The sequence below is a fragment of the Vanessa atalanta genome, chromosome 8 (assembly GCF_905147765.1).
Source record: "Vanessa atalanta chromosome 8, ilVanAtal1.2, whole genome shotgun sequence".
Classification (NCBI taxonomy): domain Eukaryota; kingdom Metazoa; phylum Arthropoda; class Insecta; order Lepidoptera; family Nymphalidae; genus Vanessa; species Vanessa atalanta.
The window spans coordinates 8,762,903-8,779,300 of record NC_061878.1 but is presented as its reverse complement, the minus strand read 5'-3'; the positions used below and the strand labels follow the sequence as shown (position 1 = coordinate 8,779,300).

Sequence of the window (16,398 nt, the reverse complement as noted above, 5' to 3'; positions counted from 1 at the left end):
AATGACCTTGATGGTCATTGTAGGGCTTTAAGCATTGAAAAATAGAATAATTAATGAGAAATGATAATAAAAGAATAAATAATAATCCGAACAGGCTTTTATCATTCCAATGAATTTTGTAAGACCTAATTAAAAATATTTTTTTTTATAAGCCACACCACAAAGGTCTCAAGTAATATTTATTTTGTTAAAGAAAGTTAGATATTAAAAAATAAAAATTTATTACAGTTTAAGTATTGGGATTTATCTTGAAATCTCCACTCTAAACAACTTAAAAGAAATAGACGAGCAGGATTAATGGATGTCAACTAGCTACGTGATTCGTAGTTTAATTTATTTCTACTATAAGGAAAGCTAGCTAAGAAGATATTTCTCTGGACGTCCGATTAAGTTTTTTGTTTTATTTGAGATCGTTTTAACGCCTCATTTGTTTAATGATGCGACGTGATCCGATCGGATGATAATACCCCACATTAAAGTCTATTAAATCATTCAAGTGTCAGATATTACAGTGAATATTGTTCGCTAATATTTATCACAAGCTGTATTTTTGTGGATAAGCGGTAGTCTGTCATTATATTTATATATTGTACATTATTAATTATGAAGAATGAATATAAGAGATATGTTTATGAAAATAGAACATACACATTTGGGATAAACTATTCTTAAATTATTAAAAATATTTTTTGTTGTTAGTTAAAAATTTTTGGAACCGATGCGACTTGGGATCCTTCAAGAAAAGAGCCTTTACATTTCTTAAAGTCCGGCAACGCACCCGTTGTTACAGATTTCAATGGGCGCTGGTAGTTACTTTCCATTAGATGAGATGATGATGATGATGATATGCCACATATATCATACAAAAAATAACCAGCCCATTAAAGTCTCACAGCTGATCTGACCTACACATGAATATAAATTACACATTGTCTTGCCAGCATTGTACTTGACAAACTTCAACTTCATCTAATCGATTAATAAAAAAAAACTAAATGTGTGTCTTGGGACGCCCGACAGAAGTGAACTTAACCTAATCTAAGTTGAACTATTTGATTTGGAAATTGTTTAACCATGAGAAAAGCTTAGGTTGTTACTTAAATTGTATGTATATTAAAATGAAAATGTAAGGAAAGTTTCTTAAAAAAATATTGAGTATAAAATATGTACATTACAATTTTGTTTATATACATTACTAGTATCATTATTGCCTGCCTCCTGCCGTATGAGATATATGCCTAAGAGAAAGGGAAGCCAGACACACTGGCACCGTAACGCGTTACGTAACGAAACGGTTTACCCTTCCATAAGAGGTTATCACTTCAAAAGTACGGTCGTAACATATTTTTTTTAAGATTTGACATTTTTTCATGGAGCAACTGCCATTACTAATTATACATATTTTAAATATACCTTACATAAATAAATCACGTAATGTTCCTTAAAGTAACAAAGGCTAATTAAGACTTAGTGTCAATATTCTAGAGACGTTGCGATAAAATAATACGTTCTGTTTCGGGAATAGCACAATATGCCGGAAGCGAATTTCCTAAGTTTGCCTTTCGGTACTTTATCAAAGGCATAATGCCGCAGGATTAAAAGGTTACCTAATTATAAATTCATTATTAATAAAAGTTTTGCACTTTTTGTATTGCTACTTAACATCTTTTCTACTTGAACGAAACTTAGTACCGGTAAATTACGACCTGAAGTCTTTCGGAAGAAACATTTAAACATTAATTAAACTTCATTATTTATTAAAAGTACAAGTATTTACCTCTTAGTTGAAATTTAAGTTTGTAAGTAATAATAATAATTGAAGCCGTTGATATAAAATGTTTATTAATACAAGCGGTATGCTCCATGGGATTTCTCACCGGGAGCATGTTAAACACTATCTAAATTTTCTCAGAGGTTTTAAGCTACCTACTTAATATTTTTACTCTTTGGTTGCTAGGAGTTCGTTTTAAATAAACTGATAAGGACTAGAGAAGCTAAGAAGCCAAAATTCTACTTTTTTTCTCGCTGCAAAAACGAATCACGCCTTTCCCCCACGTGAAAGTGGGGGGTATGTGGGACTCGACGGTGCCCAAGATGTTGGCGGCACACCGAAATACCCACTAAAAAACCAGCGGTACCCTCTCCGTCTCATCGGCGAGCGCCACGGGATCGCTTTCACATGCTACCGTGAGGGGCCATAATTCTACTTATCTCATAACAAAAATGACACAATTTCTACACGTAAGTTCATTTCTACACCTTTGGTATAATTTATACAATTATTTTAATTTTAGTGCTAGAGTTACATGTGAGAAACTACACTCAAAAGGGACATAACATCTTAGTTCCCGAGATTGGTGGAGCATTGGTGATGTAAGGAATGGTTATAATATCTTACAGCGCCATTGTCTATTGGCGGTGGTGACCACTTAACATCAGGTGGGCCATTTGCCATAGTCCGCCTTACGATATCATAAAAAAAAAATCGCCTATTATATAATAATTTTGAAATATGAACGCGTTGTGATCTCATCTTTTTTGATTCCTGATCGTTATTTATAAGCAGGATAAATATTTTTCTCTATTTAATGATAATGTGTATGTATGTGAGTGTGTTCATCAATGTAATTTTTCTCATACTTTATTATGAATACACCGACTCAAAACCAATTTCATTAACCGTTTATACGAATGCGTTGATATTGTTTTTTTTTTTAAATTCTAAAATGGCAAACGGAATTATTAATTTTAGCTACAAACTTTTCAGGCATATTCAAGGCTTAAAATTTATTCTTATTATTTATTACTGGAATAAAAATCCAAAAATATCCGTTAATTAAAAATATAGATCCATATAATTGTGATAGAAAAACAAGTATTAAAATAAACAAGGCGGGAATAAATTAAAGAATGAATCCGACCGTAAACGGAGTGCTTACGATAAAAAAGTGAGAAATTATTTTAAGGTACCTGGAGCGAAAACGAATTCAGCTTTATTTTTATTTGTTGTTGAATAAAAATAAAAACCGCCTAGACGTTACATGAATATGATGTTTATTTAAAATAATTATGTATCGAGTATTATAACATGTTATTATTATAATAATTTTGATACTTTATAGTTTCAAGACTGAACAGGGTAGTTTACATTTAGCTATAAGTATCAAAAGTGTAAAAAAAGTGGCTCTCTAATTATGACTATATCTACGCTAACTTCTTGTAAGTCACTCTGCGGATTTTGATACGATTTTAACACGCTTATATTAGCTTCACTTGTAACTAAGTATATAAGAAAATTATGGAATCTTAATTTGACCCACTTCCCGGTCTTCGATTAGGATTAAATTTTGCACACGCTCCAAGTTCTGATGACAATACATGACTAACTAAGAAACGTCATTACAAATCCAACATGGCGGACATCCAAGATGGCGGATTGGCTATTTCAAATTTTTGGATTGGAAAAGGATTTGCTTTTGTAATTTTTAGTGCGTGCTAAAAGCGTGTTTTTTAGTTTTTTTCACTATTATTTATTATTAGAAAGAACGTTATAACGATTTATTATAAAAAAAATCTGTTTCCATGCAACGTTGGCTTTACCTTCAGATATAAGTCAAAACAATGTACTAGAAATTTAGGTTTTAAAAACGTTTACAGAAAAATCCACAATATGTATATTCTAAAGTACACTCACTGTTCATACAACATGGTATTAAAAAAAAGGTTATTTATGAAGCCATTTCTCCAGTTAATTATGAATCCTTATTCAGATAAATATAAACGTTACCTTAGATATAGATTAAAATTGTCTGTCACAAAATAACTTTCGAATTAATACTTTATATCATTGTTTCCAAATGATAGGTAGCGAAAACAAAACGTCCGCGTTGAAACGGATGGTCGGATAATTTTAGCAATGAGATTTTGACCTTGAAGTGAGAATCATACAAATCTCTTATAAGCCGTGAATAATTTTAATCAATATTTTACGATATTACGACTCACATGAATATTTATATTATTCAAAATTGTAATTTATTTTATACTTATGACGACCTCCGTGGTCGTAGTCGATGTAGAAAAAGTTCATTAATTGTCTATGTTGTCTTGGGTCTAGGTGCTTGTGGTACCGTCCTTACTTCTGATTTTCCATAACACAAGTGCTTTAGCTACTTACATCGGGATCAGAGTAATGTATGTGATGTTGTCCAATATTTATTTATTTATTATTTATTACTTATATAAACTAATAAATAAAGTCATATTGTACCTACTTCATATTATCAAGACAAGATCATTTAGTTAATAATCGGCTTGGGTTTTATCCCTAGTTATAGTAGATATATTTAATTCCAAATTTTTTTATGCGATTATAATATATTTCGCAATTGTAGTCAGCGGGATTGTCGGCAAGTCGCTTTCCGAACGAAACTCCGAAACTATAACAGATACGTACATGAAAACTTAGTGTGAGAGATTTGTAGGTCTCTTAAATTTGAAAAGTTTGTGACAGCGTAATTTATATACTATCAGTACAAATTTCAAATTTAGTATTTTCTGTAAACATAAAGTGCTGTTTGAATCAGTTATTTTATTTAATGCTTTTAAATGAAATAACTTTTTAACTTTTTTTAATTGGCTAATTACATAAAAGTACATTAACTTAAAAAAAAAATTAATAATAAAATAAAATAACAATAATAAGACAATGCGTCGAATGTTATATTACCATATATGTGTATTCTCATTTAAGCGACTTATGCCTTTTCGAGACTAAATGTCTATAAACTTAAACCTAAAAAATACATTATGTAGTAGTTATAGCAACGCTATTCTGTGAAAGAGACTGAGAAAAAGTTCACCGTATCTTTTTCAAGGAATTTTGAAATTAATTGTTTTTTTAACATAGATCGTGTTCCGTGTTGAACTCGACATGTTCTTATAGGATATATCTATAAATTAACACATACATTAAAACAATAAATTTGAAAATAGAATAGTGTCTTTGTATTATAACTACATATTTTTTTTACATTAACAGCCTGTAAATTTTCCACTGCTGAGCTAAGGCCTCCTCTCCCTTTGAAGAGAAGGTTTTGGAGCATATACACTTCACTGCTCCAATGCGAGTTGGTGGAATTACCAATTAAGCACATGAAAATTCAGTGGTGCTTGCCTGGGTTTGAACCCGAAATCATCGGTTAAGATGCACGCGCTCTGGGCCATGTCGACTAAATCGATCTCGGCTCAGCCAAATCGGTATTGTAATAGGCTAGCTTGCTATTAACTGTCTTGTCTATAAGATTATTTTATTAGGCTGTACATTTCTAGGTTTTGGGTGAGAATTCTCTGCACTAAAAAAAGTGATTGGGATTTATGTCAAAATATTTACAGTAACAGCTGGGAGCTAGGAAGTTGGCACACATACCCATGCCTCGTAAAGCACTTAAAGCCGTTGATCCCGCGCCTGATCTCTCTCTTGTCGTCTCAGATTGCTGTCTCATAGGATTTTGCGAGTAAGGGAACAAGAAATATGCCTATATATGCGCAAACAATTATTATTCATAGTTGCATTTTTATCAGCGTTGTGACGTAGTCAATGCAATTGTAATCAGTGACTGAAAATTGCTCAGAACAACTTTATATATTATGGTAATATTTCCTAATAACCATTAAGGATGCTTTTATTGAAATTTATAATAAGTAGGCAGACTGGCAAATGGCCAGCTGTTGGTAAATAATCACCAACGACCATGAACATTGGTATTGAAAGAAACATTAACTATTTCTTACATCATCTCCAATGTTGGCGTGGGAATTTGTGCCAACATTGGAACCTAAGATGCTACGTCCCTTGTGCCTGTAGTAAACGGAATACAATAATACTAGGTATTGTTGTTACAATTAAATGATGAGTGTATGGTGTCAGCACCGACGGGCTTGCACAAAATCCTGCCACGATATAAAAGGGCTTATAAATATTTCATATCATTATAATTAATTGTTTTCGATAATACAACTAAATTTCATAGTGCACAATTGCGTTAATTTATTTTAAGGATATACTGCATTAATATTCATACAAATTTAAAAAGGTTTTAAAAATAAATTCCTAATTAGAGAGCGAATAATGTACAACAACTTATGTAAACGTTATACCACGGAAAAATAAAACAGAAACATAATGACGCTCGCAAGCTATAAAAATTCAAACTAAAAGAAGACGCGTACGGAGCTCTTTCATCAAAAAAAAAAAAGTACTAAAAATTACATAACATGTTCATGACACAACTTTTGTTTATAAAGGATGTCGCTGTCTTTGCCCAGCGATGCTCGTAATTACGACAATTTCAAACAAATAGCAGAACCTTTGCCGTTGCTCAATTAATATTGCAAAGATATTCGTGTTTGTTTTGTTCTTCTGTTGTAATTTGCGACGGCCGTACAAGTTTAAAGCGCCATCGCCGGAGGCGAGACGTGAAACAAAATGTAAAAAGCAAACATCCACCTAGCCTACTTACATACGTTGAATGTATTTATTTTACCTTATATTCTACGTTGAAAATACACTGAAAGTAAAGTAAATATCCCACTGCTGGGCGAAGGCCTCCACTTATTTCGAGGATGTTTTAGAGCTTATTCCGCTATCCTGGTACTATATTGCTGAATATAGTGATAGAATTTCATGGGCATGTTATTTCACGATATTTTCTGACACCGCCGATTTAGATGTGAATTAAAAAATGATGATGATGTGACAGAATAAGTTTGTAAAAAGTCAGTTATGATCTACCTCTTTCGAATCCGCAATGTCTATCACCAATGGACCATTGGCTCTTTAAAATACAACTTAAGAAAATTAACCTAACTAAAACTGGTCAGTTCAAAAAATATCAAACTATTTAAAGCAATACTCAAACTTGTATATACCTAATTACAATTTGTAAGGTGATATTTATCTTCTCTTATCTACTTATTATTTCTGTAAGAAGTTTATATACTCATTGATGTTAAATTTGACTATCTGTGAATGCCGAATAAGCCTATTCCAATCGTATAAGGAACCGACATAAACACTTATGACATTGAATTGAATTATCTTGAAAAATCGAAGGTATTATATAATCACTATGGATTCGTCGTAAAATCACGTTTTCAAATGTCGGCCAAGATATTATCGGAACTATGGAAGGCAAATTAAAGTGAATATAAGTAATTAAATGGCATAGTGTCGTAATATGTCTTTTTAGTTGACTGCACACCTTGGGAATGAAATGATCGCCTCCAGGCTGTTTCAAATAACTAAAATATAATTATTATTGTACATGCAAAATGGATCCAAAATCCCGCTGAGTTTCTTTCGCCGGTTCTTCTCAGGCGTTAAATTCCGAACCGGTGGTAGATTTTTGACTATCAATAAGCATGTGTAAGCACTTCTATAGTGAATAAAGAATTTTGACTTTGACTTTGAATATAAATAAAGATTTAGCAATCAAAAACCGTCTCTAGTGCACAATATAGCATAGTTATTTGGAAATCGCGTGGAGTATATAAATCTAGGGTTTGTTTATCTGTGCTTCTTTCGGAATAAGCTATAGGTGTATTTAAGTCTGTATGTTGTACCATTATGTAATTTCCCGTAGTAAATAAATCTTAAACTAGTTAATTGCATTTTATTTCTAAGAAAATAACAACGATTTTGTCTATTCGACGTCCATTATAAAGATACTAGAACGTGCTAATTAATTTGTTTAATCTTTGTCTTGTTTCTTCTTATTCGTATTTCTATATATTCAATTTAATTTAAGAATATAATATGTTCCTGTATAATTAAATGATGTACAAATATATCTATAATATATAATCAAATTATAAGTTTATCTGTTGAATGTCCCATTCCTGTATTCGATCGTCTTGAAGCTGTGAGTGGATATTAAAACAAAACAGATTAACCATGTTCCAAGTTTGTTTTAAATTATACAATAGAAAACAAATAATTATTATAATATTTACATTTGATAAAAATTATCACCTTTTTCGTTCATCGATCGTTGTACAGTTTTTAATCTTGAATTTTCAACGTAGATTAAAAATCGTTTTTATTCAACAAATGGAATCAAAACAATGAACATCTTCAATCATTGAAAAGTAGACAATAGATGTTGTCGAGGCTAGATTGATGTACTTACTATTCCCACATACCTTGAAATACTGATTGCTTTCAAACAAATGTGTATTTTATTCCTAGAACGAATCAAGATAGTGTACGGATTTTAATCTGAGGTTACAGCTTCGATTTACGGTGAGGTAACTTTTGAATAGCTTATGTATTTCATTTGGTTTATCAATACATCTAAGGGAAAAAACAAATTATAACCAAATTGGTTTCATAGAAGTCATGATCAAATCTCAAAGTAGACCAGCCAGCTCAGGCGTTAGCCAAACTATCATAATTCAATGAGGCTAGTAATACAATACGACTGGACAGAGGCTTTACGTCATTTCTAAACAAAGGAGTTTCAGCACAGCAAACTCCAAGAGTTTGGGCTGCTGCAGAAAATTTATCGACAGCAAACACAATAATTTTTTTTACTGGGCCGACTTCTATTGGAATCCAGTACTTCAGAGCGTACAGCCGAATAAGCCACTAATCCAACGAGGTAGTGATTAGGACCAAGTTTGGACACATTTTTCTTCAAATAACTTGAGTGGTAATCGAGTTGGGATCAAATGCTGAATCATTACTTTTAATTTAGTAACTTATAATATTCAAGATATTTCAAACGAACTATGAACAAAGTATATAAAAAATAAATTATATATACGAGTATTTACATATAAAGTACAGCCTTTTGATATTCAATTTGATTAAGCGGTATTGAATACATATGTGAAAAAACGTAAAACGCTTTAAAAAGCACTTATTTCATATGACAATTTAAAAAAAAAATATTTAGCTTTGATCGGATGAAGTATAAATAATTACAAAGTAAAATAAATTCAGACAAGCAATGTAAAATAATAATAAATATAATAAAAAAGTATATCTTCAATATAAATAAAAATTAAATTTTGTATCTTAATTGTCTTCTCTGAAATTGTGCTGAAATTTTGTACTTTATGCATTACATTACATTCAAAGCATACATAGCTTTAAAGGGTACTATATATAACAAATTTCGAATTGGTTGTGTGAAACTACTTCAAAATTATTCATTCGTAAATTGCCATCAACTACAGGCCAAATAAAATAATGGCTTGTAAAAGAGATGCAGAATAGGATTTTTTTTTATAATGGACTATCTTAATTCAAATATATAGAGCATGTTATTTAATTTATCAGGTCGAGAATAATCTTCTAAACTAATAATATAAAAACAATCATACTGCTACTATAAATAATATAAAACTATATACTGCTCACAGTGACTGCTCAAGTCAGTAACGCCCTCAAATTTTTCAGAAATCCCCAAGTAATATCTATATTTATACATGGATTTCCCTGATGTTATTTTATTTCTAACACAATTATCAATCCGTCAAGATCAAAGCCCTTCAAAACAAAACTAATAAAATAATATCACAAGAGTTTATTTTCCATGGCATGGAAGTCTAAAAAACCAGGTCCTATGTCCGTTTATCGTTAACTACTAATTGCTTAGAAAAAATGTTATCCATCAACAGCATTTGGATATCTCCAATAATTAAGAAGATTCTATACTAATAAACACCTTAATGCAACCTAATTCTCCTTACTGAGAAATCTTGTTCTGATTTAAAGTCCTGGAGCAATTAGCATACCTACCAAACCACGTATTGTTTTATATTCGACGTATGGACGCACAACCTTCGCCTATTTAAAGGTCACTTTTAAGTTTCGGATAAATATCAACTACTACCACATAAGAAGTTAAAAATTATTCATCTTAATATACGCATCTCCTGTACTTTTGTAGCTCATACATTCTGAAATGTCTATTAATTACATTATGAAATAAAAACTCTGAGCTGGATTTAGCATCGTTCGTTTATATCAATTTCGTTGAAAAACATTTCAGAGCCAAAGATTATTTCTTCATACTTTCAAAATGATGAAAATTTAATGAATTACTTTGACTAATGAAAAGATAACACTTCAAGCTATTAATTGCTTATATATTGAAACTCCCTGAAATACACAATTATTATAAAATCAGTCATATTAAAATAGTTGATTGATATTGACAAGAATATTTTATCAATTGCATCCAATATACATAAAAGGATTAGACATGTTTGTTTAATATAAAATATTGTTCGAAACGGTTACCGTCACGAAAAAACGTCGGAAACCTAAATGAAAATTGATTTTGAACGAAGCGAAACATCATTAATTTACAGCTATTGCTATTTTAATTAAAAAAACAAGTCAAACGAACAAATGGGTCACTTAAAGAATCACCATCGCCATGATATATTCGTTCAACGAGAAATATTTATCATTTCAAACATCGGACCATCTGTGAGAAGAGAACTAAAATATATTGTATCTATAATTTACTGGCTGACTTATCCTGCAAACGACAAAGTATTGCTATTTTGAATAATAGTGATAAGCATATCATGTAACCTACCCAGACTGGTTTGCGCATAGCGTAGTAGGAACAGACAGAAGCATTGAAATAAACTCAAACATAAATTTATTTATTTAATTGTATTCTAATATAATTAAATACTTACGAAATGTTACTAATTAATCACATCTCATAATCACAATCAACAATACAAATCCACAACTTGTGAGATGAAAACTGTTTCGAATTTTTCTCTAAACTTCATTAGTCACTCTCCGTTATATACACTGACAAAAATAACATACGAAGGATCATTTTAAAGTCGACCGTATATTCCCGATAGTTCTACGACGAAGAAGCTCACGCCACAACCTCTCTCCGCAAGAGTCGGGATCGGACTGAATGGTGCCTCGCGCCGGTGGGCAGCCCACACGTTTTGAACTTACACCTTTGAGCTACCTGAAATGTTTCACTGGGCTTATATTTACATAGCCTTAAAGGGTTCTTTTTATACGAATACTTTTTTATTTATATTTATTTACTAAACCTATGAATATTCAACCATGTATATTTTTAATGAGTACTGTAATTTACAGTCGTTGTATCGACATTTTACACCCTATTTTAGCCTTAGTGATTTCAGGTACCTTTTTATAATAGGTATCGATTTTTCATAAAAAACTTCGGGTATCTTGTTAATATTTTTTTTTATTAAGTCTTTATAATAATTTTACACTCAATCTTATTTGACTTTTTGCTTGTATAACACAATAATTAATTTTTACCATAGTAATTGTTTTAGATAATTTAATTTGTATTGTTCGGATGGTTTTTAAAGCGTTTAAAAAAGTTGTATAAAAATTTGGTCAAAAATGTTTTTTTATTTTTAATGTATTACGGCCCATATATTTTAATGGCCCAGTGGTTAGAACACGTGCATCTTAACCGATGATTTCGGGTTCAAACCCAGGCAGGCACCACTGAAATTTCATGTGCTTAATTTGTGTTTATAATTTATCTCGTGCTCGGCGGTGAAGGAAAACATCGTGAGGAAACCTGCATGTGTCTAATTTCAACGAAATTCTGCCACATGTGTATTCCGCCAACCCGCATTGGAGCAGCGTGGTGGAATATGCTCCAAACCTTCTCCTCAAAGGAGAGGAGGCCTTTATCCCAGCAGTGGGACATTTACGGGCTGCTAATGCTAATGCTAATGTATTACTTTAACAAATAGAAGTTATTTAATGTATTATATCTGTTTATTTATATATCTGAATATATATAATATCGAAATCTGTTAACCGCTTAATATTTTGCAACAAAAACGAATTTAATTTTGGATCTGATACAGTATATTAGATTTTTTTTTTCCAATAATGTATGGAATGGATATTTAGTTATTTTATGAATTTTAAATAATCTCTTTAAAGCAAAGCGCTATAATATACGATAAACTGGCGCAGTGATGGGAATATTAAAGCTTTCGTACTATTTCGTAGCTCGACTGCCTCGTTGGTCTAAGCACAAGCTTAAATCTGTAGTGTCAAGAATGAAAGTGTAATAAATTTTATCAGTTTCTGCTAGTGGCTGAACACGCATATGTGGGAAGGTCAGGTGATAGATGTCCAATGACCTTTGCTATGCACCCACGACAACGTTGATGTAAAGATTGAGTATTTAAGACGTGAATAAAAATCAAATAAAATTACTTACTTTCGTTTTTATGATATTCATATTTTTTTTTAGGAACGACAAAGCCGAACTAATTAATTGACATGCATATATCATAACTTATGAATAATATTACAATTTGTACGTACTTACTCCATGAGTACAAGCGCCTGAACTAGGCCGAGCCTGTGTCTCAGAAGCTGGTCTCTTCCGATGGCGTTATACAAATTATTAATACGAATATACAGTGACATGCATGTTTGTAGTAACATCTTAATATAAGCAAAATAGTCTGTTGACGGTACTTCTACCGTTAGAAGTTAATGATGACAAAAGAGTTGTAATTACTTTTCTCCGTCTACCGACTTATTTGTAATTTGTTCGGTTTCACAACAGCAAATGCGAACTTCAACTAAAAATATAAATGTTTACATATATATGTATGTATAATTTATATTATGGTCATAAATTAAAATGTACTTCATATTTGTTTTTTTTTTTTTTTTTAAATAAATTAATACACATTGTCCTGATCATCTCTTATTTGGTGTAACAATTTAACGAGATCGCGTTTTGCGTTAAGCGTTTGTATGTTTTATTCACTAATGATTAGATACAACATCAATGATATGTTCAGTCTATTTGAGGATCAGAAAATTTATATAAATCTAAAAATTACAACATTATGAACATTTTTTAATGACAATCAGAAATTTCTCCTATCTGACAGCTAAACGAAGCGTTTTTAAATATACAAACTAAGATTATTTGAGTTTTAGTTTTAAAAATATACAAAGTAAAACGACGTTCGTGCTTTCGAATTAATATAACTTCTTTGCAAAGAGGTTTTAAGATTGGCGCGTCGTTGGTAAAAAGTAACACCATATCTAATGATTTTTTTTTTCTTAAATTATTAACATAAAGTTCTACATTCAAATATAGGCAATATGTAAAATAGTGTAAATGTAATTCTTTATATGAGATCTCTTACTTAACATAGACATCAAATATTAACATTACAAAAGACTTGTTGTCGCACGCGATTGCGTCCGCTTTTTAGGGAACGGAAAGATCGACACACAGACAGACAAATAGAACTTCTTTTGCTATTACAATCTTAGTATAGATAATTATTCTTTAGAATTTATAGTTATAGTAATAGTCCCGGCTAAGCCACTGAAACGAATTGGATGTAATTTAGTATGAACCAAGCTTGAACTCCAAGGAAGGACATAGTTTATTGTGCCCAATACATGACGACTAATTCCTATAATGCGAGTGAAGCTGCGGGCGACAACTAGTATTTTATAATATAGGAAAACTCGTTCGATTTTAATAAATATGAAGTTCCTTACTAAGCTGAAACACTATCCTTTAATGGACAGGAGGTCTTATCCCATCGTGTATAAAAATATTCAGTTAAAATATGACTTGTTAAAGGCAATTGTTCTAACGAATAAAATGCAATAGAGTTCGACATCAATGGAGTAGCTTCGAATTAAACAGTCTTTTTCGGCTTACAATTTGCAGCGCTTTGCTAATCGATCGCCAAACCTATTTTTGCCGTGTCAGAAAGTTTTTCGCTCTTCGAACCTCGCTTATTTTAGCTTGTTTTTAGCTTTGATATTTTTAACTAGATTACACCTTCTGTAGGTGAATATTTTACCTTTACCAAATTTATTAAATTGTATATATTTTCACTGATGCTAGTTTAAATAACAGGCAAAATGAAATAAATTAACAACCTATCAATGTAATATTAAAGTATTGGCAAATAAAAAGCCAATAAATATATCTCTTTGAATTCATTTATTTACAAAAAATAACTACTTATAAAGTTAATCAGTATATTTAATGTTGGCATGTTGTAACCGTAATGTGAAATAACTGTGTAAATTACGCAGGTAAAGTAAATGGTCGAAGTCTTACTCTTATTTCTATCTAGCTTTTATAAGCCAAGTATGCGTAGTGCGATAAGTAACTTCGCTTGAAAAAAATGTATACGCATACATGACCACTTTAAGGATACAATTGACTGTATCCCAAATAAGAGTAAAGGTTGGTGAATGATCGCGGAACTGAAACTGCTTGCAGAGCTTACTTGATAAACCAGATACCTTCTTTAAGTGTTATAGAGGAAGCTAAAGGTGAGATGAGACAGTCAACGTGAAATAAAGTGAACGTAATTGTCAAGGCAAGTGGTGTGTGGTTCTTGCAATTATTTACCGGCGAGACATAGGGGGATGGAGAGGTTTTGAGACCCCGCCAAGTGGGCCTTCGTTCGTGTAGAGCGACTGCACTTGCGTAGCCGTGAACGCGTATTATGTTCCTGCCAACTTCTGCTCTCCTGGTATTCAATTTCGTGTTCCATATAAAATAAATTACGTAAATAAATATGCTTTTATATTAAAATAGGTACATATTAAATTAAATGCAATATAAAAAATGAATAAATGTATATGAAAATTAAAAGCACACCACACCCACACTTAACCTGAAAAGCGTATATATGTACATTTTAATATTTTATATTTTCTCTCTCATTATGAAACTAATTATGTTATACGTTAGATAATGCATAGGCTGTACCATGTTTTTCCGTACGCATATTACGAACAATGATTAAAAGACTACTGCCGGCTGCCGGGATAGCCTACTATGAGCACAAAGAACTTAAATCTTCAAAGCCGGCGCTGCTGTTATTATCTCAGTCATGCATAAAATGTACCCACTGAATTGCGATCTGCAATGCTACGTCTATGCAGAAAAAAAGCCAAGTAACAACCTGCAAATGTCTAGAACTCTTCACTTAAGGAAATGGTTTCAAGAATATTTAACCATGATAACTCAATACGTTTGCGTATATATAATATAAGTCTCAGAATTTTATCCGACACATTAAGCACATGGAAACTCATTGGGGTTTATTCAGAATCGAACCAGTTTATTTTTTAAATATATTCAAAATAGTTTCAGAACGTTTTTCGGTAGAAATAAAAAAAAGAAACCTTAACAGAAAATAAGAACTTTGCTGATACACAATAACATGGAACATCGTTGTGCATAAGTTTTAACCTACTAGGAATACATAAACTGTAGATTTTGGAGGGTACGTACCTCAAACTTTAAGACTCTAGACTATTATTGAGACATTTCGACAGAAGAACTTGGAATTTGAACCCAAGACCTCGGAATTTTCGGTTTTATATTTAGCGAGTACACCAACGAGGTTGTTAACCTCGTTTGTAATATACACGTATCAAAATAGTGTATCGGCGTTTTCAAAATGCTACGAATGATATACGAGTGAGTGAGTGAGTGAGTTCATGTTATCTCAATTGCTAATTAATGCGAAATTAAGTATCTTGTTTTTTTTCATATAATTTTGTGTGGTAATTTTTGCATTATTCATTTCTGTTACGTCCCAAGACGGTCACGAATCAAGTGTTCTTAAAAACGTTCTCGAGCACTTTTGTTGATAAGGATATTTTTCCTGTAGGCTATTTTATATACGGAGAAAGTGACTACTTTGAAAAGGAAAAATTAATTTAATATTTATTTTAGATAGAATTCCCCTCCAGGGATCATGGATGTCTGTTCTTTGGAATATTTAATTATGTTTTAAATACAACTTGTAAAATATTATTGTCTTAAAGTCATTCCTTATATGAATAAATTAAAAAAGACTTAAAAACCCATCTAAGTAGAACTGCCGTTCTTTTTAGTAAATATACCTATATCGCTTCTCACTTGTTAATCCCCTGACGGTGATGTGCCAGTGGTTACGAGTATGTAATAATAATAATAATAAAATATAATAATTTATTCGAGACGAGTTTCGTTTTGACTACGAGTAAAAATGCCTTCGATACGTAGTTCAAAATCCGAATAAGTCAGCGAAAGTTTCAAAGCACTTCAGCGCCATTGTCTATAAGCAGTGGTGACCACTTGCCATCAGGTAGCCCATTTGTTCGTCCGCATATCTATAAAAAAAAAATAAAAAATATATTAGGTACAATATTAGGTAAAAAATATACAGGCCACCTGATGGTAAGTGGTCACCACCGCCCATAGACAAAGGCGCTGTAAGAAATATTAACCATTCCTTACATCACCTATGCGCCACCAACCTTGGGAACTAAGATGTTATGTCCCTTGTGCCTGTGATTACACT

At 31.7% G+C, this 16,398-nt stretch overlaps 1 protein-coding gene across 1 annotated transcript in view; it reads right to left on the bottom strand.

Moving 5' to 3' along the window:
* Positions 1-10,884, bottom strand: part of LOC125065987 (chaoptin-like) — a 32,956-nt gene extending 22,072 nt beyond the window's left edge. The window contains exon 1 of the mRNA XM_047673859.1: positions 10,720-10,884. The gene's annotated coding sequence lies outside the window, so the exon portion shown is untranslated. The remainder of the gene's footprint in view (positions 1-10,719) is intronic.
* Between the last annotated feature and the right edge of the window lie 5,514 nt (positions 10,885-16,398).